Source organism: Eretmochelys imbricata, chromosome 23, assembly GCF_965152235.1.
Source record: "Eretmochelys imbricata isolate rEreImb1 chromosome 23, rEreImb1.hap1, whole genome shotgun sequence".
Lineage (NCBI taxonomy): Eukaryota > Metazoa > Chordata > Testudines > Cheloniidae > Eretmochelys > Eretmochelys imbricata.
The window spans coordinates 15,676,649-15,703,733 of NC_135594.1; the positions used below are offsets into that span (position 1 = coordinate 15,676,649).

Genomic DNA, 27,085 nt, shown 5'->3' on the forward strand with positions numbered 1-27,085 from the left:
AGCCGTGCCGAGGCTGGGGATAGGGCCAGGTGTGGGGCCAGAAGTCAGGACTGTGGCTGGGGGGGATGGGGCTGGAGCAGAACTGGGAGCAGGGCGGGGCTGAGTGCTGCTCCCTCCCCACCCCAAGGGGGCTGACCCAGACCTGCCATGCCCCATCCCCACCGCAAAATGTCCCTCTAGGGGGGCGCGCCCCACAGTTTGGTGACCCTGGCTTAAGTTGATGTAATTTATGTTGCTCGGGGGTGTGAAAAAGCCCTTCGATTTGCGTAACTATTCCTTCTATCGCGTTCCCTGTATGGATTTTACAGGTGCTTTTACACGCATGAGCGCGCCCCCCGCCCCCACCCCCACCCCCCAACATAACAGAAACGCTGAGCTGTCTCCCAGTTAATAAAAAACAAAGACCAAAAATAGAAGAGAAGAAGAAGAAGAAAGTTCAGGAAGCGCCGATAACGACAAGGGGTCGGACCTCTGTGGCGCTCCCGTTGTTTGGACGCGCCCAGAGTAGGAGCTGGAGCTGCCATCGGGGAACCAGGGGCAGCTGACCCCGCGCTTCAGGCTAGTGTGGTTTTTTGGGTACAGAGACTCTAGTCAAAGCTGGCTTGGCCTGCCTTTGATGCGGTGACTTCCTTCCATAAAAGGGGATGAGTCTGGAGGGTGGGGGGGTCCAGAAAAGTCATCCTCTCTGCCAGAGCTTGTTGACCTGAAAAGCGAAGGACTTCTGCTTTTCCCTTCATCTTTATCCTTGATGATTTTCAAGCCAATGTCAATTTGGAAGAGTCCCGCTTAGCCCAGCATAAGAACATAAGACCAGCCACACTGGGTCAGGCCAAAGGTCCATCTAGCCCAGTGTCCTGTCTTCCGACAGTGGCCGATGCCAGGTGCCCCAGAGGGAATGAACAGAACAGGGAATCACCAAGTGATCCATCCCCTGTCGCTCGTTCCCAGCTTCTGGCAAACAGAGGCTAGGGACACCATCCCTGCCCATCAGGGCTAATAGCCATTGATGGACCGATCCTTCATGAACTTACCAAGTTCTTTTTTGAACCCTGTTATAGTCTTGGCCTTCACAACAGTAGTTTCCTTAAACTATCCATTGTTGCAAACCACATGCAGTGTGGATGTGGGAACCCCACAATATCAAAAGGAAAAGAAACACAAGGCCAATTATGGGGTGTTTTTTTCCATAGCCTGGCCTGACGGTTAAACAGCAGTTGCTCTAAAATCTGGCCTCCTTAAAAGGAAAAGGCAGCTCTGCACCCACACAAATAACTGGTTGCTATATAAACAGAAAAGCCAGCATCATGGATCCATTGCCATTTTAAATACCGACATCTCCTGAGGGTTGGGAATGCATCACTGGATGATTCCCTGTTCTGTTCATTCCCTCTGGGGCACCTGGCATTGGCCACTGTCGGAAGACAGGACACTGGGCTAGATGGACCTTTGCTCTGACCCAGTCTGGCCGTTCTGTTGTTCTTCTCTTTGCTTTGCGAACAAGAGAAGTGGGGAACTCAGTGGTTGTTACTGTGTAACTTGGTCAAAGGCTACCTGGCTTGTCTCCTTAATTCGTTTTTCTCTTACATGATTGTTGGTTTTCAAGCTTATCAAAATCAATTCCATTTGAAATCATTAAAGTCCATACCGGGTCTGTACTATACTGTCTGCTTGTTCTCATATTTCCCCATCTCATCCCCTCTGGAGTCAGGTTTTACGTCAGAAGTCTTTAATCCAGGGGGAGTAAACGACATCAAATACACTTTTCAGGATTAGCCACCCTTTCTTATAGGCCTGAAAACAAACAAAGAAACAGAGAACCCAAGATAACTTTCATTGTGAACCCATATGATAGTGTACCTATCACATAATCCGTGTCTTATTCTGTAATAAATCACTTCATCTTTCATTCCATTTGCACTGCTAACAACACATTCAAAGGCTGCAAAATTGGATCATGTGTGTTACTTTTCTCATATTCCCCATTTCCTCCACAGGAACCCTGGGTAAAGTTGTGTTCTGCACTAATGTAGGTGCCATCTGTTTCTTGTGAGTTCATTTATCTCCAGGTATTTTGCCCTAAAGATGGGTGAAAGTCTCCTCCCCCTCTGTGGGAAGGTTGGCACAATGAGAAAAAGCACTCAGACTCTGTTTCCACACTTTCTAATCATTCAGAGGAGCAGGAGGTAGAGAACTGATGCCAATCCGTAAACCACAAAAGCCGAACAAAGAGACAAGAGCAGAGAAGTAGAACACAACATTCATCCAACCTGAGTTCAGAGTCTTACAAATTCCTTCCCCAGTGGGCTTGTGTAGCATGGCCGTGCTTCTTGTCCAACAAGGCAGCCAGATTGGAACTCAATGGGAAGAAATATCAATCGTTTCTCATTATCTCATGACACTTCAGATCCAAATGGGAAGGGGACAATCACTCCCCACTGAAACATGACAACTTGTGGGACCATAATCAATATCACTGAGCTAGGGAGTCAGGTTCTAAATACAAAGAGTTTACCTGGCCATAGGACAACTTTGAATATCTGCTACTTCTACGGAAATTCATGTCTAATCCTTGGCCTTGGTTGGGGGTAACTTCATATTTCTCAGGAGTAGAATCCGCACAAAAGCTCAGGAGTAATCGTGAGGAACGGCTTCCCCAAACACGTCCAGTTTATTTATTACACAGTTTATTTATTTAATCTGATGGCACAAATCTAAGTTAGGGACTCGACACAGGCCTGGATCACAGTCCCTGTCAGCCACCAAAGCTGGGGTATCTATGAAAAAAGAGGCAGAATCCAGGAGCTCTCTCACATTCAACACTCAATTCATTTTATACGCGGTTGCAGCATTTACAAGGGGTAAGTGCCACAACACGGCTCATTCCATTTTCTCCATCTCCACATAGATGGGGACTGCATGGCCGCCCTAAATTATAGGCAAACAGCATCTGATTAAGAAGGTGATATTTTCAGGAGTAACCTTCTGGGCCGCAACAGCTTTGGGAAGCAAATATCCAGGTTTCAGTGTGTTTTAAGGGAATGATCGTTTCTCTCATAGCCCCCCATCAATCTGAGCTGATGCTGTCAAACAAAACTAATACCCCAATATTTGACCAATCAGGAAAGAGAGGACACCCCCCCACCATAACGCAAAGGGGTGTCAGACACTTTCAATTTCATATAAAATGAAATTCCAGAGCAGGTGACATCTGATGATTCAAAATCAGAACAGATTCTCCCATTGTATTCTCCTCTGATGCATTCAAACCTGCTTCACTCAGAGCCACTTCATTATTATTCAGCAGTCCCAAATTTTAGCATCATGGTAATGGGGGAAAACAGCCAACGTTCCCACCTTGCAAAGAAGCCAAGCTCAGCAGGAAAAAGCTCAGAAATACTTTTCCGATGGGAGAAAACCAGGATTAAAAGAGGGAATGATTACTCTGCTTTTGGGATCCATTCAAATCCCCCCGCCAGCGTTTTCACCTCCCGCCTGCCCTCAGTGAGTTTGATTTAGGATCAGCGCGTGATAACTCACCGCAGAGTGCTGCGGTGAGTGGCAGTGAAGGAGCTGGAGGGGTAGAAAGTGGGGATTATAAACTCCGTTGTGGCTGGTGCGGATGGCTGGGCTGAGACTGGGGAAGTGGGATCTTGATGGTGATGTGGAAGGAGGGAATCCTGGATCTCCCTCGGGAAAGAGAGGCTGAAATGACGCTTACCCCCTGTGCTGCTTTTCGTTACATTGCAATCTTTCCCCACAACGCTGATCAACGCGCAAACCACTGGGAATGAGACATTCTGTTGGAGCACCCGTGGAGAAAAAACGGTGGGTGCTGAGCACCCACTGGCAACCTCCCCCTCCCTCCAGTGCCTCCCGCCCGCCACTATCAGCTGTTCTGCGGCGTGCAGGAGGTGCTGGGGGGGGAGGAGCGAGGGTGAGGCATGCTCAGGGGAGGGGGCGGGAAGGGGGTGGAGTGAGATGAGACGGGGCAGGGTGGAAAGAGGCAGGGGGTGGGTCCTGGGGCAGAGCCGGGGTTGAGCCCCACCCGGCACATTAGAAAACTGGTACCTGTGTTCTGTCGCCAAAGGGAGATCTCTGTGACGATGGCAATGGGGGAACAGTACAGATGTGATGCTCAGGGTTTGTCCAGACTAGGAAAAGCCATGGGGATTAGGTCAGGTCAAGGGGAAAGCGAACCCCATTCTCTGTACCTGGGTTTATATCCGCACTGCAGCTAGATGTGTGTGTTTACATCACGACAGCTCACGTCAGCAGCTAACTCCACGTACAAGCTGAGCGGAGACAAGGGACAGGTCGTTTTCACCTCAGTGGAGCTAGTTGTGGTCAAGCCTCGCCATGCACCTGCAGGAGACGAGAGGCCACGGTTCAGGCAGGGGTGCAAAGAGCCTTACCGGGTGCTGTGCGGGAATGAGCAAATGCATTTAAAAGGGGAAAAAAAAATCTTTGGCAAGGCTTAGTCGGGCCATTCGTGGCATTCCTCTCCTGTGCGGACTTGCTTGTGGGCACAGGGAGGCTAGCTCCCAGCCGGCCCTGCCCCTCCTGCTCCCCTTCCCCTGCCAGCGCCCGGGGCCCCTCAGTGCTGTGTGGCCCCAGCCACCCCAAGTCCTGTCCGCCGGCCGCCCATGGCCACCTCGCCTTATCCCCAGCCCCAGCACGCTTCCCTGAAGAGGAGCGGCCAGCCTGCCCGGGCTGTGGCCCAGGGGGAAGGGCAAGCAGGAGGGGGCCTTCTGGGCGGAGCGTGGGTGGAGCCACGCTGGGCTTATTTGGGGAGGTACAGCCTGCCCCGGCCTACGTTGGGTCTCTTGCCCGTGGGGAGTCTCTGATTTGTGATAAGATGAGAGCTCTCCATAGGGCAGGGCTCTCCCTCTTTGCAGACCCCTGTCCCCCTTTTCGGAGTCGGATTTCTCTTGCTCCCGCCAGTTTTCCCCTCACTTAAAAAAACGACATGCTTACAAAACCAGAGCTACAAATACAAAAGTGTCCCAGCCACACTAATACTAAAAATGTGCGGATGTTCTCCTTTTTACCATAGCATCATGAAATAAATTAATTGGAATATAAATATGGTCCTCCCATTTCAGCGTACAGCCTATAGAGCCGTACAAACAAGTCATTGTCCGTAGGAAATTTTAGTGTGTCCTGACTTCGCTCGTGCTTTTTACGTCACCTGTTGTAAGGCTAGGCAACTGTTGAGATGAGTTAATGTCGCCCTGGAAGACCTCTGTCATCCTGGTTGGGAGCCACCTGGTGTAGGGTGTCTCTCCAGCGTGGATTCTCAGATGCCTAAGAAGGGCCGAGCTTAGCTTTTCCCACACTCGGAGCATGTATAGAGTCTGTCCCCCGTGGGCATTCTCTGGTGTCTAAGAGAAGATGACTCATGACGGAAGCTTTTCCTGAACTCAGAGCCCGTTCAGCGTGTCTCCCCCATGTGGATTCTCTGATGTGATATCAGGTTTGAGCTCTGCCGGAAGCTTTTCCCGCACTCGGAGCAGGCGTAGGGCGTCTCTCCGGTGTGAATCCTCCGGTGCGTGATGAGACTGGATCTCTGCCGGAAGCGTTTCCCGCACTCGGCGCAGGCGTAGGGCGTCTCCCCGGTGTGGATTCTCCGGTGGGTGGTCAGGGTAGAGCTGTGGCTGAAGCTTTTCCCGCACTCGGAGCATGTGTAGGGCGTCTCCCCCGTGTGGATCCTCCAGTGGGTGCGGAGGCCGGAGCTCCGCCTGAAGCTTTTCCCGCACTCGGAGCACATGTAGGGCGTCTCTCCCGTGTGGATTCTCCAGTGCGTGGTAAGGGCAGAGCTGTGGCTGAAACGTTTCCCACACTCGGAGCACGGGTAGGGGGTCTCTCCCGTGTGGATCCTCAGATGTCTAATAAGGGCAGAGCTGTGGCTAAAACGTTTCCCGCACTCAGAGCATGCGTAGGGGGCCTCTTCCATGTGGATTCTCCAATGTGTGATGAGGGTCGAGCTCTGGCTGAAGCTTTTCCCGCACTCGGAGCACGTGTAAGGCGTCTCCCCGGTGTGGATTCTCCGGTGTCTGATAAAGGTTGATCTCTGACTGAAGCGTTTCCCACATTCGGCGCAGGCGTAGGGCGTCTCCCCAGTGTGGATCCGCCGATGGGTGTTCAGGTTTGAGCTCTGCCGGAAGCTTTTCCCGCACTCGGAGCAGGCGTAGGGCATGTCTCCGGTGTGGATCCTCCGATGTGCGATGAGGGTCGAGCGCAGACAGAAGCATTTCCCACACTCGGCGCAGGTGTAGGGCGTCTCTCCCGTGTGGATCCTCCGGTGCGTGACCAGGGCAGAGTACCGATTGAAGCTTTTCCCGCACTCGGAGCAGGCGTAGGGCGTCTCCCCGGTGTGGATGGTCTGATGTCGAATGAAGGTTGAACTCTGGCTGAAGCTTTTCCCGCACTCGGCGCAGGTGTAGGGCGTCTCCCCGGTGTGGATCCTCCAATGCGTGATGAGGTTTGAGCTCTGCCTGAAGTTTTTCCCGCACTCGGCGCAGGTGTAGGGCGTCTCCCCGGTGTGGATCCTCCAATGAGTGATGAGGTTTGAGCTCCGCCGGAAGCATTTCCCGCACTCGGCGCAGGTGTAGGGCGTCTCGCCGGTGTGGATTCTCTGGTGGCTGACCAGGGATGAGCTCTGACTAAAGCGTTTCCCGCACTCGGCACATGCGTACGGGGTCTCGCCCGTGTGGATTCTCTGGTGTCTAATAAGGGAGGAGCTCTGGCTGAAGCTTTTCCCACACTCAGCGCATGGGTAGGGTCTCTCGCCCGTGAGGATGCGCCGATGTCTAATAAGATGTGAGCGGCTCCTGACGGTTTCCTCTGCTCTCTGCTGACTCTCACAGGCTTTGGTCTGGGGCCAACCACAGCAAACGTCCCCTTTGCATCTCCCTGCGAGCGTCCCGCGAGGCTCTCCTGGATCAGCATCTTCTTGCTGGGGCTTCTCCTCCCCGTTCTCACTCACCATCCCAGTGTCACCTGCCGGGACAGAGAGAGAATCCAGACATGGGTCACCTACTTTGCTGGGGAGACAGAAAACCTTTGACAGAGAGGTGGGAAAAGGGGGGAAGGAACCAATAGAAGTGACGGAGGGATCAAAGAAATCAGGACCTGAAATCCCCTCCAACCCCAAACCTTTCCCCAGAGAAAAGAGACGGGAGGGGATCAACTCTGAATCCACAATCCATCCCAGCATTCAGGGGAAGGGACATATTGGTTCTTTCACCAAGGAGGGAAGCTGACAGCACGTTTTTTTCCCCCCTGGAAAGATGGATCACAGCCTGCTTGGCCCCAAAATGGTTCAAGAATATTGGGTGAGCTACACTTTATCAGACATGAGGGTCTCTTGTTCATGACGTCTTACACTTTAGAAGGCAGGTTATGATTTTATTTTTACATGTAGCCATTTCTGTCCAATACTTCTGCTTCCTGCGACTGAACTTCCATGCTCGATTCAATCCAGCTATCCTTGCTTTTGTGACTAACTCACCGAAGTACCGTAGGTAGAGAGGAGTATGATCTGAGGTGAAACTGATAAGCTGGAGCGAACTGTTTCTTTGCAAGAAGCAGATCGGTGAAAACAGTCAGTGTCCAGGGGACCAAGGGCTGGACACTCAGGAGTTCTCACAACAAAATTATTGGTGGCCAACTCTTGCTGGTGGCCGCTCTGACAAATTTTCCTAAAATACTTAATTAGCTTTAGGAAAAAACAAATAAATATGCACATGTACAGGTCCAAATCATTATAATTTATTTATGTAGGTGTTTTTTTTCCCAGACTCCATTATAAACATAATGTACTGCTGTATTTTGGTGCCCCTGCTCCCACTCGCTGCCCCCATCCATCACCTCTTGCCTCCATTGCCTCCCCTGGCTCCCCACTGCCCCCCAGTCCCCACTCCTTCCCCCCCCCCGTTCCCCTGAGCTCCCTTCTGCAGCATTGCTCACCCCACTTCTTGCCTCTTTACCATGGTGCCCAGTAAGGCCAGCCTGGCTGAAGCCCAGAGCCGGAGCCCCGCAGCTGAAGCCAGGTGGAAGAGGGGGCTGAAGCCCACTTGTGGAGTCCCATGTAGCTGAAGATGGGGGCAGGGGAGAAGCCTCTTCTGGAGCCCCTGGGCACTGGGGTTGGGGGGCACAATCTCAAGGAGAGAACACGTGAGCGCCCCATGTGTCTTCTCTGCCCAGCAACGCCCCAGGCCTGAGCCCACCTGACATGCAGTCCCCACCCCACATTACCTGGGGGGGGCCCTCCATCCTTCTCCCCCTGCACCATCCCCCCCCCCAGCACATTGGGCCATTCTCCTGGGCAGCCGGACCCGGGTGGGGCATGGACAGAGCCACTTCTCATGCCAGCTGAAACTGGCTGCTCCGGGTCAGTGCGTGTGCCCCAGCACGGGAACAAAGGACTCGGGGGGTATGAGGTGAGGAGTCGGGGCGCTGCTCAGAGGGAAATCTGACCGAGGAGGTCTGAGGGAGTGACAGGAGGAGACAGGTGTGGGCTCTGGCTAACTAGACTGGACTCTACTGCAGCCTTTATTTCTCTGTGCTAACCCAGAGCGTCCTATGCTGTGCTCCAGCCCGCTAAGAGACCCTCTTGTTTGACAGCGTGGGCTGAGAGCCGCTGACGGTGCCTGCGGGGGCGCATTGGTCCCTAAGACTGCACGAGTCTCCCTCGGGGGGAGAGGGGGGTCTGTCTCAATGGTACTCCTTGAACGGCTCTTGCGGGGCAGAGCAGGGGTGCTGGAGGCTCAGGGGCCCAGCCTAAGGAGGAGGTGAAGCTGCCGAAGAGTGGGACCCACTAGGGGATCTGGCCCACTAGAAAGGGTCCTCCCAGAGACTGCTCCAAAGCTGGGGATCCGTGACACCCACCCTGCCCACTTCCCGGGGCAGGGGGCCTTCCTCCCCGCTCTCGGCTCCCCTGCTCTCCCTTCAAGCCCGGCACCACACGTACGCTCCTCCCATCTGACTGTCCCACAGTCTGCACATACCACAGTTAGGGATGCCAACTTTGTGCTATTTAAAAATGGGACACTCCAGCAGGACTGCCCGAACCGCCCCACGGTGCCCTGCCTTTCCCCCAGAGCCCCCACCCCAGCCCCTTGCCCTGCCCCCCCCAAAGCCCCGCCCTGATTCACTCCTCTTCCCCCCTGACCCCACCGCTTGCTGCTCTTCCCCCTCCCTCCACCCTGCCTGGGTCGGGAGGGACTCACCCGTGGAGGCAGGGCTGGGAGCTGACGCAGGTAGGAGGCGGCTCCTGGCTGAGTAGGGGCTGGCGTGGGTGACGACCTGGTGTTTCCCCATCTCCCCCGCCTGCAGTAACCAGACTTTTGGTGTCCGGTCAGTAGATCTGACCGAACACTGTCAGGTCCCCTTTTCTACCTGACTTTCTGGTCGAAAACGGGGCTCCTGGCCACCCTAAATAGAACACCTATTTCCTAGCCCAGTGCTTCTCAACCTGGGGGGCCAGGATCCCACAGGGGGGTCATGAGGTTATTACAAGGGGGATTGCAAGCTGTTAGCCTCCACCCCAAACCCCGCTTTGCCCCCAGCATTTATAATGGTGTTAAATATATTCAAAGATGTTTTTAATTTATAAGGGGGGAGTCACACTCAGAGGCTTGCTATTGGAAAGGGGTCACCGGTACAAAAGTTTGAGAACCACTGACTTTATTTAGAATTCTACTAGCTGCATATGTTGCTCTTAAAATGAGGACAAGGCCCAAAAGCTCAATTTATTAACTTCGTTTTTACATCCCTCAAATAAAGAGAGATTAAATTTAAAAATCGTATCTTTCAAAATGGCCAACGCCACCAAAAACGCACAGGTCCAAACATGGTACCAGGGACATCAGGTAAAAAGGGGTCATGGAAACCTGCCAAAATTACATAATCGAGTTATCACTACTCTGGATATCACTATCCTTACCACGCTCGCTATCTCCTGCCCCCTGACAATCTCACTATTTGCAGGGGAGCTGGGCCAAGAAGTTTTCTGAGGGATTCCCATGCCTAATCCTCTCAGAGCAGCCAGGATGCAACAAGGTGTGGGGAGAGAGAGCCCACCCCCACATCCCCAGGATGCATGGTTTTCATATTTATCACACATCTACTAGCCGGAGGCTGATACCGGAGATAAGAGCCCCCAGAAGAGTCCAAGGACAGTCAGAATCCCAACACCCACTCCATGAAAAAAATCGGATAAAACAATATACAGGAGAACCCCAGAGTTACGAACTGACCAGTCAACCACGCACCTCATTTGGAACCAGAAGTACGTAATCAGGCAGGAGCAGAGATACTCTCTCTTTATATATATAATGCAAAACAGTACAGTGCTCTGTTAGACGTAAACTACTAAAAAAATAAAGGGAGAGTTTAAAAAATAAAAAGATCTGACGAGGGAAGGAAACTGTTTCTGGGCTTCTTTCATTTAAAGGAAGATGGTTCAAAGCAGCCTTTTTCTCCTGCATAGTAAAGTTTCAAAGCTGTGTTACACAGTGTTGAGTTGTAAACTTTTGAAAGAACAACCCTGATGTTTCAGACATTTCAGTCTTGCGAACAACCTCCGTTCCTGAGGGGTTCATAACTCTGAGGTTCTACTGTATAATGCATAAAAGAAAGAGGAAGTTGCTAGAAAAGAATATGAGCCAGAGGCTGGAATTGTAGAACATTAATAAGGGAAGCAGAAGGATACAAAGACTGTATGGTACCTGTGGTCAGCATAGTGAAACACAATGTGAAGGAGTTTTTTAAAAACAAGAAGAATCCTAACCATGAGCTGGGTCCATTACTAGAGGGAAATGCAAAAATATCTATAATAATGCAGAAAAGGCAAAAAGCGTTCAATATATATTTCTGTTCTGTATTTGGGAAAAAAGAAACAGATGATGCAGTCACGGTCATATGAGGATGGAGACACTTGTTCCATTCCACTAATAACTCATGAGGAAGTGAAACAGCAGCTACCATAGTTAGACATTTTAAAATCAGCAGGTCCAGTTAACTTGTATGCAAGAGTTTTAAAAAAGCTGGCTGAGGTGCTCTCTGGACCAATAATGTCGATTTTCAGTAGGTCTTGGATACTGAGGAGATCCAGAAGACTGGAGGAAAACTAGTGCTGTGCCAATATTTAGAAAGAGTGAAAGGGATGACCCGAGTAATTATAGGTCTGTCACTCTGACATTGATAACATGCAGGCTAATGAAGTAGCTGATATTGGATTTGATTAATTAATACCAATCAACATAGATTTAGGGGAAATATATCCTATCAAACGAATTGGTATATTTTTTTGCTGAGATTAAGTGTTTGGTCAATAAAGGTAATAGTGTTGATATGTAGACTTCGGTAAGATATTTGACTTAGTACACACGATACTTTGATTAAACTAGAACAATACACAAGTAACATGGCACACACAAAAAATGGCTAACTGAGAGGTCTCAAAAAGTAATGGAGAACCATGGTCAAGCGGGTGTGTTTCTAGTGTGGTCCCCCAGGGATCAATTCTTGACCCTACGCTATTTAATATTTTTATCAGTGACCTGGCAGAGAACATAAAATCGTCACTGAAAAATTGCCAGACGACACAAAGGTCGGGGGAGTGGCAAATAACGACACAAAGGTCGGGGGAGTGGCAAATAATGTGGGTCAGGAGCATCAGGCTCCAGCTCTGGGAGTCTGGGAAGTTTTCCCAGCCCCGGATAGGTGAGTTATTTCCTGTTCCACAAATAGGGAACATCCCACTCCCAACCCCCAGAAGTCTGTTCCTAGAAACCATGCCCCACGTTAAACGAGTTCTGGCAGATTTTTCACATCACTCCTCTCCCTTTCTCCCCTCTTTGTATTTTCTGCCCTCTTCTCACCTCCAGCAGCTCTCATTGTCCTGTGCATTTACTGGCTGGAACCTCCACGGCCCTGCCTCATCCCCCCGAGGCCCCTCCCCTGCCCCGCCCCTTCCCCCAGAGGCTCCACCCCCCCATTCACTCCTCTTCCCCCCATTCCTCCCGTCACTCGCTGCTTTTCCCCTCCTACCTCCCTGCCCGGGCCAGGAGGGACTTACCTGCAGAGCCGGGGTTTTGAACTGCAGCTGCCCAATGCAGGTTGGAGGCGGCCCGAACTGAGTAGATGCTGGAGCGGGTGATGACCCGACGCCTCTCCGCCTCCCCTGCCCACAGTAACCGGACTTTGGGTGTGCGGTCAGTAGATCTGACCGGACACTGTTAGGTCCCCTTTTGGACCAAACTTTCCGGTCGAAAACCGGGCACCTGGCCACCTAGATCTGGAGTGAAACGGAAATGGTTTTCCCCATTTCACTCCCAGATTCCCCTGCAGGCTTTTCCCCCTACAAACGGACCTTCAAGGTTCTGCCACCCTGGGAAACACGCAGGCCATGTCTACACGATACGTTTTGTTGAGAAAAGCCAGGAGGTGTCCCACAATGCCCACGGTGATCACTCCGGTCACCAGTTTGAACTCCGCCGCCCTGCAGCCAGGGGTGCTGGAACAATTTATAACAATGCCACTGATCTGAGTTCCTTTCTGGTGAATCTGACAGTCGATCTGCAGGGCCATCCTTAGGCACACGCAGAATACGCAGCTGCGTAGGGCACCATGAAATTGGGGGCACCAAATTGCCCCCAGTGTTGTGGTGCCCTACGCAGCTGCGTGCTTCGTATGCGGCAGCACCAGCAGCCAGCCCCAGCCCCCAGCTGCCCCCCCCGTCCGTTCCTAAGGGGGTGCGGGACCCAGGACAACTCCCTCTGCCCCTGCCCCACCTCTTCCTGGTGTGTCGCTCGGCTTCCCACCACCGGTGAGTGTGTGGGGGGAGGCGGACCCCTTCCCCCAAGCGACGCAGCTGGGGCAGGGGGGAGCAGAGCGGGCTGGGGCCGGGTTGTATCGATTCCTGCTCTCGGCCCCCCCACTAATCCCCAGGGCCCGCAGGCCTTCAGCGCAGCCCAGACCCTCCGCGGGGGGGAGCAGGTGCTCAGGCTGCGTAGGGCACCACATTTGGTAGGGACGGCCCGGTCGACCTGTCCCGGCGATGCCAAAATAACTTTGTGTCTTAGGAGGTCCCTGTGAGCGATTTTATACCAGTGGCCAAGAAGGCAGTAAAGAGGGAAAATCTGAGCCAATTTCTTAGCAGAATTTGATAAGCAGAGAGAAAAGGGGCAACAGGTGCTAGACTTTTATAGCAATAGTCAAGAATTTGAGAAAAGGGCCAGATCTGTGGAGATTTTAGGCTCATATTTTATAATTAGAAAGACAGGGGAAATCTCAGGGAATGTTAACTAGAATCATAGAATCACAGGATTGGAAGGGACCTCGAGAGGTCGTCTAGCCAGTGCCCTTCATTCATGGCAGGACTAAATATTATCTAGACCGTCCCTGACAGGGGTTTGTCCAACCTGCTCTTAAAAATCCCCAAAGACGGAGATTCCGCCACCGTCCTGGGCAATTTATTCCAGTGCTTCACCACCCGGACAGCTCGGAAGTTTTTCCTAATGTCCAACCTGAACCGCCCTGGCTGCCATTTAAGCCTATGGCTTCTTGTCCTGTCCTCTGAGGTAAAGAAGAACAACACGAGTAACAGATGACTAGAAAAGAAAACTAAAAAAGCAGGGCAAAATGTTAGGGTATTTTATATCAATCTTTGAGAATTGGGGAGAAAATAGGTCGAAAATTGAAATATTTGATCATCCGAGAGAGAAAAAAGGCAAGATCTGAACAGATGAGAAGATCCGAACAATCTAAAAACGGTCAGTCATGGAGATTCCAGCACAACCCATGGTAAATTGTTCCAGTGATTAGTTCCTCTCACCGTTACAAGTGTACCTCTTCTTTCGAGGTTTTGTGTCACTGTTAAATAACTGAGACAGGTGGGAATGTTAAAAGGGATGGTATAGGAAAGTGAAATAGACCTGTGGACAGGAATAGTCCCTCACCACCACCTCCAGACAGTGCCAGGAGCTTTTGGGATGCTGCTGTAAGAGGGCAAGTGATGGGTTATGGGGCAGGCTGTGGGATGGGGACAGGTGACTGGTAGCTGGCCGGGAGCAATGTTAGGCCGTTGCAGGGACAGCACCTGGGACTGGGTAACCTCAAACTGGGCAGCCCCCTCCTTACCCCTTCCATGCCTTCTTGCTGGAAGAGAACAGCCACCCCAGCCCACCCCAGATGCAGCCAAGTCGCCGGGATCTCCAAGCTGCACCCGTTGACCCCCTTCCCATTTGGGGAACCACTCGGGGGGCAACAATTTCCCACCTAAACAAAGACAATTTGCAGCTGGTCAAACAGGTGGGGAAATATCGGAGGAGATTTTAAAGGCACATTGAAGAATTAAGAGATAAAAAGGGGTAAAATCAGAGGAGGAGACTAGACAGAGCCAAATAATTTGAGAGAAAAGGCAGAGGGGAATCTGCAGGGATTTTATATTCATAGGTGATCATTAGGGAGAATTTTATCCGCATTTGAGGGACAAATGGCAAAACCAGCGAGGATTTCATTAGCCCCCTGACCGGTCTGCCCCTGGAGATTCCTGGCTGCTCCCTGTCTAATCCACCACCTTCCACACTGTCTTTCCCCGTCCCTCATCTCAGCCTTGTTTTCCACCCCTGCCCTGGCCTGGACTGGCTCTACCTCCAAACACACAAAGGGGAAATACCTTTTCTTTCCTCGCCTCAATCCCCCAGTTTTGCTCCTGGGGTTGGGGGGTAGGGGGGAGCAGCTTCAATCAAAGAGAAAATTCCCAAGGGCTGCTAGATCTGAGGCTCCCAACTCCACTGGGGAAGAGATTCACTTTCCTCCCCATCCCCAGCTCCCCTCCTCCGCTCAGTTACCTGCTGTCTCCAGCTCAGGGGTCTCTGTCCGCAGAGCCAAGGGCTGCCCTAGGGGGGCTGATTCCAGCCAGAGAAAGTCTCCCCCCTTTAATGAAGGGCTTGCCCCCTGCACAGACCCCACCGGGGAAGCAGCAGCTGCTGCATCTTGCATTTTTCCAAAGCACCCCCACGCAGGAGCTGCCCAGGGTTTGTTCTTTGTTCTCCCAGCTTCCTTCCTGCCAGCACCCCCCTGCTCCCAGCTATTCCAGCCCCTTCCTGTCTCCTTCCAGACCAACCAGGGCTGCAGCCTGTCACACACTCACTGGACAGGGGATTTTCTCCAGAGGGAACTGCTCGCCCTCATCTCTGCTGCTCCTCGTCCTCCAGAGTTGCTGTGTTTACACACACAGAGGCTCTGGCTCCTGTTAGCCCCAGTCCAGCCCCAGGAGAGTGAATGCGCCCCCCTGGGAACAGGAAAGCAACTCTTGTCTACACTACAAAATTAGGTCGACTTAATTCAGATCCGCCCCCACAGTAATTCAATCCGCTGTTGGTGTCCAGGTGCAACCCTCCTTCTGCCAGTGATGGGCACCATCACCAGCAGCATTTGCACCCACTGAAGTGGGGCATTGTGGGGCGCAAGCATGGGACCCAGACAGCGCATGGGGCTCACACAGCTGGAGGACCCTCCACCTGCAGCCGAGCCGTGAGCCGGGCACTGGGCTCAGTTTCACAGCACAGAGCCGAACCAGCAGTGAAACTGACAGTCTTGTGAGTTTTGGCCACCTCCCCTGGCTCACAGCTGGTGGAGCCCTGAACTTGACAAGAAGGTTAACCGTGTAAACTCATCCATGGCTGCTTTCCCCCACCCCCACACCTTGGTTACCCCTTGTCATGGACGCACAGGACCGGCGCTATGCCCCCAGCTTTGGAACAGCCTCTCGGACAAACCCCTTCGGTGGGCCAGACCTCCAATGGGTTTCACTCTTCCTGCGCCTCCTTGGACCGGACCTCTGGGGCCCCAGCATGCCTGTGTCACACCGTGAGCTCTGCTCAGCAAGCCCAAATGAGATAGACTCCTCCTGGGACAAACCTGGACCATCTTCAGGGTTCAATGCACCTCACCCAGCATTTGCAGGGACACTCAGCATTGTCCAAACAGCTGGATTTATGAGGGAAAGGGGCGGGTTGGGGTGGCACCCCTGGGGGAAAATAAAGGTGAGCGCCTATGGCTGGGGGGAGATTCCCCCCCCCCCCCCCAAGCGCTCCTGCCGACACAGTGCTGTTCACACCGGCGCTTTTCATCGGCAAAACTTGTGTCTTTCGGGATGTTTTTCACATCTCTGAACGAGAAAAGTTTTGTCGGTCGGTTTCCAGTGTAGATGAAGCCTCAGGCCCTTTATCTTCTCCGGGAGGGGGGGCAGCGGGGGCCTGCAGGTGACTAGTGAGGGAGAGCATCAAGAAAGAAAAGGCTTGGTTTGAACGTCTTGATTTTCATTACATTCAAATTGATGATGATGATGATGATGATGATGATGATGATGATGCAGGGATGTGCCTGTCTCTGCCCATTCCTGCCCCTCTCTGAGGCTTTCTCTACACCGGCAAGTGAAAGACAAAACTTTTGTCTGTCAGAGGTGTGAAAAAAAACCACACACACACCCCGAAAGACAGAAGTTTTGTCGAGGAAAAGCGTTGGTGTGAGCAGCTCCTGCCGACAACGCTAACGCTGCTCGTTGGGGATGGAAGCTTTTTGTCGGCGGCAGAGCTCTCTCCTGCCTACAAACGCGCCTTTTAGCATCCCGGCTGCGGAGCGGCCCCGGCATGTCGCTAAAAGCTGCGTAGTGTGGACAAAGCCTAATTCATGAAATGGAGGGGAAAAAAAATTTTTTTTTCCTCTGGTGGGAAATGAGCTCACTGGAAAAAACAAAGAAACAGGAATTTTTCAGTGTTGTGTGTGTCATGCGTCATGAAATTCCCATCTCCGCCCTGGTGGTCTAGTGCAGCGGTTTTCAACCAGGGGTACGTGTACCCTGGGGGTACCCAGAGGTCTTCCGGGGGTCCCTCCACTCATCTAGACATTTGCCTAGTTGTACAACAGGCTACAGAAAAAGCACTCGCAAAATCAGGACAAACTGAAATTTCCTACAGACAATGACTTGTTTACACCGCTCTATAGGCTGTACACTGAAATGTAAGCACAATAGTTATATTCTAATTGAGTTGTTTTATAATGATATGGTAAAAATGAGACTGCCAGCCATATTTCAGTCCTAACCAGCTGGGACACTTTTGTATTTCCGTGTCTGATTTTGTAAGCAAGTTGTTTTTAAGGGGGGTGAAACCTGGGATACACAAGACAATTCCGACACCTGAACGGGGTACAGTCGTCTGGAAAAGTTGAGAGCCAATGATCTAGTGCAGGGATCGCAAACTCGAATCACCACGAGGGCCATATGAGGACTAGTACATTGGCCCGAGGGCTGCATCACTGACCCCTCCCCACCCCACCCCCCCGAGCTGCCCTCAGCCCCGCCCCTACTTCACCCCTTCCATGAAGCTCCGCCCCTGCCCTGCCTCTTCCCACCCCTTCCCTGCCCCCAATTCCAACCCCTTCCCCAAATCCCCGCCCCTGCCCCACCTCTTCTCCGCCTCCTCCCCTGAGCGTGCAGCTCCCCACTCCTCCCCCTCCCTCCTGGAAAGCACTAAGTGCCGCCAAACAGCTGTTTGGCGGTGGGAAGTGCCTGCAGGTAGGCAGAGGAGCGGGGACACGGCGCGCTGGCAGGAGGGGGAGCTGGGGGAGGGGAGCCTGGCGGGCCACAGGAAATAACTCCGGGGGCGCGGGGAGCTTGGCGGGCCACAGGAAATAACCCCACAGGCCGCGTGTTTGAGACCCCTGATCTAGTGCTTGGGATTTGCTGCTCTGTCTCTCTGGCCTGTGTTTGATTCCTGGAAAACAAAGGCTTTTCCCTACCCAGGCTGGGTTTTCCTGAAATTAAAGGAACTGGAATCTCACAAGAACTCCCCAAGCAGAAATTTCTCCCCTGCGTGATCGCGGATACGTGCGTCGCGGGGCACCTCTGCCCTTTGGAGAGGGAACAGAGCCGGTGCACCCATCGGCTCCCTGCAATTGCCCTTAAAAGAGGGCGCCCAGGCCCTAGAGGGGAGAAATCCCAGAGGGATGACAGGCAGGAGCAGGTAAGAGCTCCGTCTACCCGTACAAACTTCCAGCTGCAGGTTGCTCCTGCCGCCGCGTTTGACATGATGAAACCAGCTCCCTGAGCGGCGGAGCTGTGGGGGCCAGAGAGCATCTCCCGCCAACGCGGAGCTTTGCACCCGAGCATTTATGCCGGCCAAACCTACGTCGCTCGGGGGAAGGGGAGTTCACACCCCTGCGTGACAAAAAGGTTGCCAGCACCTGTGTTTGTCACCATGGCATAAGAAAGGAGAGTGCCAGGGAGAAAGAGAAGAGACAGAGCCAGACAGCTCCATGTCTGCAGGTCTTGCAGGAACTGGATTAACTCTCTGCTTTGGAATTGGCCATTATTATCTTTGGCCATCAAGGACAGCAGCCTGGGGGACTTTCAGGCAGGTGGCACCATGGCTAAGCTGGCTAAAGCACCTGTCTAGTAAACAGGAGATCCTGGGTTCAACTCCCAGTGGTGCCTGGCTTTTTGTCTCTTGTCTCCTCTGCTCACTTTTTCCTTTCTCCTTCCAGGAAACCAAAGAGCCCTCCCTAGGCCAGGCTGGCAATTGCTGGTTAAAGAAGAGCCCCCTTTATGGAGGTGCATTGGAAAGAATCCAACCAGGAGCCTGGAGCTGATGGAAAGGCGGCCGTGACGGGCATTGGCTAAGAGGACGAGAGCCCGTGCTGCACGCCCTGGCGATTCGCTGGGGATGTCAACGCACAGAGATCCTGAGAGCGCCCCCTCTGCAGGGCTGGCGGGAAATGGAGAGTTGCTCTCGGTTCACCTCACTTTCGATTCTCATTGGGGAAGAAGTGGAGCAGGGAGGAGAAAAGCCCCCGAGGGTGGCACAGTGGCTAAGTTGGTCAAGGCACCTGCTGGGTAAAAACGAGATTCTGCATCCAGCTCCCAGTGGTGCCTCACCAAACCTGTCTTCTCTTCCCACCACGTTGTCTCTCTTCAGAGGAAACGGAGAAACCCGCCTTTGTCTAGCCGTACAAACGCTTGCCAAAGGGACAGGCCTTTTGGGGGACACGTGTCGGAAGGAGGCTCCCGACAAGCGTGAAGACAACGAACGGTCGCTGTAACTCCACTCGCAGCCGTGGAAGACACCAGGCAGAGGACTCAGCACTACGTGGCCACGGCTGGAAACACAGGAGTCTCTGCCAAAGCCCTTTTCCGCTAGCCGGGGCCGCTCTGCGCATGGAGCTCCTGAGATCTGGGTGTCTCCAGGGAGTGGAGAACTCTATGTCGGCAGCTCTTTGTGTTTCTAACTGAACATCTGCAGGGGTTGTTGCGAGGCCTCTAGAGAGTGGCCTTTTGGAAGAGCTGGTGGACGAGCCTTCCCCGTAACCAGAAGATGCCGGCTTAGCCAGCCCGTTGTTCCTCGCTGAGCCCAGCTTGTCTGCGCAGCTCCCTTTTTTGTCTTTCTTCCTCATGAACCGAAAAGATCTTCCTGGGCAATCTTTGTCAGCTGAAGACAGAGAGAGTCCTCCTTGGGCCCCTAAGTGTTGGAAAGCGGCAAACGACGAGTCTGGAGCTGATGGAAAGGTTGCTATGACTCACAGTCAAGCCCAGGTTGCTATAGCCACAACGCAGAATACGGACCACTTCACCATCACACCTGCAGTTGGGAGGTGAGCACTTTGGAAAGTCTTTGTGAGCTCAGCTGTGGATTTCGGTGCACAGGGAGCCAGACAGCTCCATGACTGCAGGTCTTGCAAGAAATAGATTAAGTCTCTGCTTTGGAATTGGCCGGTATTATCTTCGACCATCAAGTGCAGTAATTGGGGGGCTGTTTCAAGAGGGAGGCACCATGGCTAAGCTGGCTAAAGCACCTGTCTAGTAAACAGGAGATCCTGGGTTCAACTCCCAGTGGTGCCTGGCTCTGTGTCTTTTGTCTCCTCTGCTCACATTTTCCTTTCTCCTTCCAGGAAACCAAAGAGCCCTCCCTAGGCCGGCTGGCAAAGGCTTGTAAAAGAAGAGACCTCTTTGTGGAGTAGCGTTGGAAAGAATCCAACCAGGGGCCTGGAGCTGATGGAAAGGCGGCCATGACGGACATTGGCAAGGAGGGGTCTTTGGCTGCAGTTGCTGCAGGACGACAGCCCGTGCTGCGCACCGTTACGATTCGCTGGGCATGTCGACGCGCAGAGATCCTGATATACAGTGGAGAACAGCTGTGTAGTGGAGTGCCCCACCTCCTAGGGGAATACCCTGATCACCCAGGCTGTCCAGTCATTCCTGCCCTTTTCTGGACCACTAAACAGGGCTTCATTTGTGCCAGGGCTGAGCCCCGGCACCTCTGGGCCTGGCAGTTCAGAGCCCCGGCACCTCTGGGCCTGGCGCATCAGTTAGGAAAGTAAAAAAAATTGCTTGAGCCCTGGCACCTCATTGCTTGAGCCCCGGCACCTCTTCCATCACGAATGAATCCCGGCCAATAAGTAGCCCTGGGCATGTGGCATGGACACTGTTCTCTTGGTGGTTCTCCAGAGCTCAGCATCTCAGAGAGCTGCTCCAGCCCCGGCCGGGTGAGGTCTCCAGGATGGCAGGGCGTCCCGCTCTACCTTCCCCAGCTGTCCTAGTCAGACATTCCTTCCAGGGGTCCTGCTGGTTCTTTATGTTTTCTTTATGGCGTGGAGACTCGGGGAGGGGAGGGGTCTGGGAGTCAGCGCTCCTGGGTTCTAGACCAGGGGTTCTCAAACTGAGGGGTCACAATCCCTCAGGGGGGCCACAAGGTTATTATGTGAGGGTTTCAGAGTAACAACCGTGTTAGTCTGTATTCGCAAAAAGAAAAGGAGGACTTGTGGCACCTTAGAGACTAACCAATTTATTTGAGCATGAGCTTTCGTGAGCTACAGCTCACTTCATCGGATGCATACTGTGGAAAGTGTAGAAGATCTTTTTATACACACAAAGCATGAAAAAATATCTCCCCCCACCCCACTCTCCTGCTGGTAATAGCTTATCTAAAGTGATCATCAAGTTGGGCCATTTCCAGGACAAATCCAGGTTTTCTCACCCTCCGCCCCCCCACACACAAACTCACTCTCCTGCTGGTAATAGCCCATCCAAAGTGACCACTCTCTTCACAATGTGTATGATAATCAAGGTGGGCCATTTCCTGCACAAATCCAGGTTCTCTCACTCCCTCACCCCCCTCCAAAAACCACACACACAAACTCACTCTCCTGCTGGTAATAGCTTATCCAAAGTGACCACTCTCCCTACAATGTGCATGATAATCAAGGTGGGCCATTTCCAGCACAAATCCAGGTTTTCTCACCCCCCCACCCCCATACACACACAAACTCACTCTCCTGCTGGTAATAGCTTATCTAAAGTGATCATCAAGTTGGGCCATTTCCAGCACAAATCCAGGTTTTCTCACCCTCCGCCCCCCCACACACAAACTCACTCTCCTGCTGGTAATAGCCCATCCAAAGTGACCACTCTCTTCACAATGTGTATGATAATCAAGGTGGGCCATTTCCTGCACAAATCCAGGTTCTCTCACTCCCTCACCCCCCTCCAAAAACCACACACACAAACTCACTCTCCTGCTGGTAATAGCTTATCCAAAGTGACCACTCTCCCTACAATGTGCATGGTAATCAAGTTGGGCCATTTCCAGCACAAATCCAGGCTTTCTCACACCCCCCCCCGGAAACACACACACACACAGAAACTCACTCTCCTGCTGGCAATAGCTCATCCAAACTGACCACTCTCCAAGTTTAAATCCAAGTTTAACCAGAACTTCTTATAATGTCTTCTGCAGTTTCCACAGTATGCATCCGATGAAGTGAGCTGTAGCTCACGAAAGCTCATGCTCAAATAAATTGGTTAGTCTCTAAGGTGCCACAAGTACTCCTTTTCTTTATGTGAGGGTTGCGAGCACACTGAGATCAGACCTACCCCGGAGCATCAATTTCTTCTCCTCCTAACAGGGAAAACCCGGAGAGGCCCCGAATATTGGCAGAGCCACTCGGGCCAATGGGGCAGCTGTACACGGGGGGGAAGGAGGCGGGTCCGTGGGGAGAACTCCCAGGAGTTCGTGGACCTGTCATCGTCTCTGAGCTCTGGGACTGCGCTGCCAAGCTATAATGAGCGTTATTTCAGCCTCCCAGGGATGAATTAATGCTGGGGCTCATCTTCACGGCAAGGGGTGGCCTTTCCTCCCCAGATACCAGGGGAGACAGCCATCAGTCCTCCTTGTCAGAGGTGAGGCAGGGTGTCGGTGGAGGGAACTGGTGCTGGGCAGGACAGAGGGAGAGAGGGAAGCCCTGTAATGATGGATGAGCAGAGGAAAAACAGAGATTGGGGTGCAGGACAGATCAGGGAGAAGGGGCGAGCCAGGGATCGGGGTGCAGGTCAGGTCAGGGAGCAGGGGCGAGCCAGGGATCAGGGTGTAGGGCAGGGCAGGGAGCAGGGGTGAGCCAGAGATTGGGGGGCAGGGCAGGGCAGGGAGCAGAGGCGAGCCAGGGATCAGGGGGCAGTGAGGAAGAGCCAGAGGATGAAGGTGCAGGATGCATCAGGGAAGCCCAGGAGGAAACAGACAGGAGTGAGGACAACCCAGGGAGTGGGGCAGACAGGGGGGCAGGGTAATCTGGGGAGCAGGGGTAAAGCGGGGGGCTGGACAGCAAGGACAAAATCTTGTGCTCTGTGAACCCTGCCCCCTCCCTTCCCCTCTGTTCAGGTATCTGGGCTCTGTACAGAAAGACACTTCCCACCTACCCCCACTCCTTTCTCCTCCCTGACCCCTTGCCCAGTCCCTCCATCTGTGTCACAAGATGCTGTGACGGTCTGGGCGGGGGGAGAGGTCCCATGCTCCAGAGGGTCTCTGCTCTGCAAAGCCCTGTTCGAACGGAGCAGCAATGTCCCGGCTCTTCACTCTTCTCCCATTGGCATCAGGACGGGCGTTCTCCAAGAACTACTGAGCTCTCCCCACCCTGGTCTGCTCTGCCACACGGACAGCATGTGTGACGGTGGCCGAGTGAGCGAGACCATCCCGGGGAGACCACCTCTGTACGGAATGACGAACTCCAACCCCGAGCTCGGCGGGCGAGGAGGTTTCCCCTCCCTGTGAAAAATGTTGGTAGAAAAGCAGCGTTTTCATCCAATCTTTGCACGATCTGCACCAAAATCATGAAATTTTTTGACCAAGCGGTTTGGCTGGAGGAGGGGGAGCTAGCCCCTTGGCCTGCCTCTTCCCCCACTCTCTGCTCTCTGCCCCCCTCCCCCCAGCTGTGGCCTCAGCCGGGGCAGAGGAGGGGCTGAGAGCTTGGCCCCTCCCCCCCATGAACCCTGCTGGGGTGGGGGGGTTCTCAGCCCCAGCCAGGACCTTGGCACCACCCCATGGCCACCACCCCTCCCCAGCCTGCCCTTTCCCCTCTGGCCCCGCCCCTGTTTCACCCATGGCCCCACCCCTGTTCTGCCACGTCCTCCGCGGCCCCACCGCTGTTCCGCCCCCACTCCGTGTCTTCCCTCGGAGGCCCCTCCGCCGCTGGCTCCTTTCCGCCCTCCCGCCACCCACTGCAGACCCGAGACCGGAAAACCTCTGTGCCCCGGCTGCGGCCGTGGGGTCACAGCGGTGAGCGAGAGCACCTTCAGCCCTGGGGCCCTGGTGGGAGGAGATTTGTCCAGAAGCCCCAAATTGGCCAGGGGCCATAATCCGCCACTGCCCCCCGCCCTCGCCCCGCGGTGGCATGAGGTTTGGGGAGGCTTAGCCTCCACCAGCCTCCATTGCACATTGCCTATGGGGGAGCTCTGTAACGAATACTCACTTGGCAGTAGGGGAACAGTATTGATGTGATGCTCAGGGCTTGTCTAGGCTAGGAAAAGTGATGGAGATTTGTTTAGATCAAGGGGAAAGCGAACCCCATTCACTGAACCTGGGTTTATATCTGCAACTATACGTGTGTGTTTACATCAAGATAGCCCACTTCAGCAGCTAACTCCACGTACAATCTTAGTGGAGACAAGGGACAGGTCGTTTTCACCTCAGTGGGGCTAGTTATGGTCAAGCCTATCTCCCCCACCCAGGGGGATGGGCCTTCCTGGCAGGACAGACACACGCTCTGGTTCCTCATAAGACCACAGAGTTGACAGAAAGGATCATGGCATTCGCCCCCAAAAAGATGAGCTGCAAAAGGTAGAAGAAAGCTGCTCACCTGCGGGAGATGAGAGACCACGGTTCAGGCAATGGGTGCAAAGCTCTTGACAGGGCAATGTGGGAATCGGCACGTGGATTTTTTTAAAAAAAGAAAAGTTTAGGCCAGCCTTAGTCAAGACATTTATGGTGTTCTCCCATGTGTACTCCCTGATGAATGACAGGGCCTGAGCTCCGCCGGAAGCATTTCCCGCACTCGGCGCAGGTGTAGGGCGTCTCGCCGGTGTGGATTCTCTGGTGGCTGACCAGGGATGAGCTCTGACTAAAGCGTTTCCCGCACTCGGCACATGCGTACGGGGTCTCGCCCGTGTGGATTCTCTGGTGTCTAATAAGGGAGGAGCTCTGGCTGAAGCTTTTCCCACACTCAGCACATGGGTAGGGTCTCTCGCCCGTGAGGATGCTCCGAAGTCTAATAAGATGTGAGCGGCTCCTGACGGTTTCCTCCGCTCTGTGCTGACTCTCACAGGCTTTGGTCTATGGCCAACCACAGCAAACCTCCCCTTTCTCACTCGCCATCCCGGTGTCACCTGCTGGGATAGAGAGAGAATCCAGACATGGGTCACCCCCCTGTGCTGGGGAGACAGAAAACCTCCAAGAGAAGAATGGAAAAAGGGGGGAAGGAACCAAAATAAATGCCAGAGAGATCAAAGAAATCAGGAGCTGAATCCCCCCCGCACCACCAACCCTTCCCCAGAGGAGAGAGTGGGGAAGGGATCAACTCTATATCCAAGCCCAAGAGAGACACACTGGATCCTTCACCAAGGAGGCCAGCTGACAGCATGGGTTGTCCTGTGGGATAGGGATCACAGCCTCCTTGGCTCTATAATGGTGTGAGAATGGTGGGGGAGCTACACGTTGGTAGACCTGAGAATGTCTTGTTAATTAAGTCTAGACTTTAGAAGGCAGGTTACAATTTTATTTCATATGTAACTGTTTGTGTCCAATATTTCTACTTCCTACGACTGAACCTCCATGCTCTGTTAAATCTTGGATTCCCCATACACTTACCTAAGAGCTGTATGCTAAGTGGAACAGTGATCTGGGGTGAAACTGGTAAGCTGGAGCATACTAAGTCTGTTTACACTGCGACATAAAGCAGTGCTTGAGCCTCAGCTCTATCCCAATCCCTCCTGCATCTACACTAACCCAGGGCTCAGACCCAGGGTCCCAGGACTAAACAACACCGATTTCCCCTGGCCGCTCTTGCTAAAGGGCCAATGTAATCAAGTTGTAAACCAGCTCCAGCCCCTTTTATTTGCTAGTGTTTTAGAGACCACAACAGGATGCAAAAAAGAATTAGATCAGTTCATGGAGGATGTAGTAAGATGAGTCCCTGAAATATAACCCTTGGTATCAGAGGCCCGGGATGAGGCCTGAGGCCTGAACTGAAGTAATGGTCAAGACTTTGCTAACTTAAAGCAAAGTTAAGCTGTGAGCCAGAGGCAGGCCCTGCCAACAGACGTTGGCAAGAAGAAGGCTGCTAAAAACACCTGTACACATATAAGCACTAATAAGATGAACGTGTGCCAGGACGGCACCAGAACATCCCAGTATGAACACATTCCACAGAGATAAAAGGAACAGGCGGGCCTATCCTAAAGACAGGATCAGAAGGACAATATGATGGATCCATCTGTTTGTCCCAACCACCTATACCAGGGGAGAGGGAGCACCCTAATGCGTAGAGGAGTTGTACCTCGATACGTCAGGGGTGACGGGTAACCTGTTTGTACCTGTGTGTAAGAATGCATCCCTGAGTGGATGTCTTTGTATGGCCTAGGGGACAGTGGAGAGCCCCGCTGCTGGCTGAGCCGGTCCATTGTCAGGGGGCACATATTCGTAGTTTGTCCTGTAGAGTCTGCGGGGAACTATTACTGTGCTTCATTTGACAATAAACCTAGCCGAGTGCCTTCGTACCTTGTCGGAGTCTGTGGTCACTGGGGGTTCTCTCAAGAGCTGCTGTCTCAGTGATCTGCAGAGTCAGGGCAGCACACAGAGGAAACACACGCCGGCAGCCAACTGTTATCAACATTGAACCGAGCAGAGCACTGTACCAGTGGTGTCTGACGACAGAGGACAGGTCCATCAATGGCTATTTGCTGGGATGGGCAGGGATGGTGTCCCTGCCTCCGTTTGCCAGAAGCTGGGAATGGGCGACAGGGGATGGATCACTTGGTGATTCCCTGCTCTGTTCATTCCCTCTGGGGCACTTGGCACTGGCCACTGTCGGAGACAGGACCCTGGGCTCGATGGACCTTTGCTCTGACCCAGTATGCCTGCTCTTATGTTCTTAGGCCTTTTGATTACTTTGGCATTAGCATTATCAGCTGCCCAGGGCAGACAGTTATTTACAAACTGTTTTAATTACTGCTTAGAATATCAGGGTTGGAAGGGACCTCAGGAGGTCATCTAGTCCAACCCCCTGCTCAAAGCAGGACCAATCCCCAATTTTTGCCCCAGGTCCCTAAATGGCCCCCTTGAGGATTGAACTCACAACCCTGGGTTTAGCAGGCCAATGCTCAAACCACTGAGTTATCCCTCCCCCCCTTATATGTGGCCACCAGCCAATGGCTTGCAATTTAGTGAAGATTTTTTGTTTAAATGCCCCCCCTCCCCCTTTACAGACGAGGGAAATTATTTTTGTTTTTAAAGCTCTGGTCACCACCCAACCCCCCCCTTCTTTTTTTTTTTTTACGTTTGGGGTCCCAACCCGCAGTCTGAGAACCGCTGCTCTAGTATCATACTGGGTTATGAGTCTGGCCTGTTAAACCCTCTGTTGTGCCCGTATAACTCCTGTGGAAAGGAACTGGAATAGTCCGTCAGGATGGCTTCTGCCACCGGCGACATTGCATAGCAGTTCTTACAGCTTGTTAATATGTCTCTCGTCAACATTC

The 27,085-nt window shown here is 53.0% G+C and overlaps 2 non-coding genes and 1 pseudogene across 2 annotated transcripts; 2 read left to right on the forward strand and 1 right to left on the reverse strand.

Annotated features, from left to right (window-relative positions):
- Positions 1–1,716: 1,716 nt before the first annotated feature.
- On the reverse strand, positions 1,717–26,026 carry LOC144278847 (uncharacterized; annotated as a pseudogene).
- On the forward strand, positions 18,432–18,505 carry TRNAT-AGU (transfer RNA threonine (anticodon AGU)). Its single transcript has one exon. It is a non-coding gene; the product is annotated as a tRNA-Thr (tRNA).
- Positions 19,833–19,906, forward strand: TRNAT-AGU (transfer RNA threonine (anticodon AGU)). The gene has a single exon. It is a non-coding gene; the product is annotated as a tRNA-Thr (tRNA).
- Positions 26,027–27,085: the final 1,059 nt, after the last annotated feature.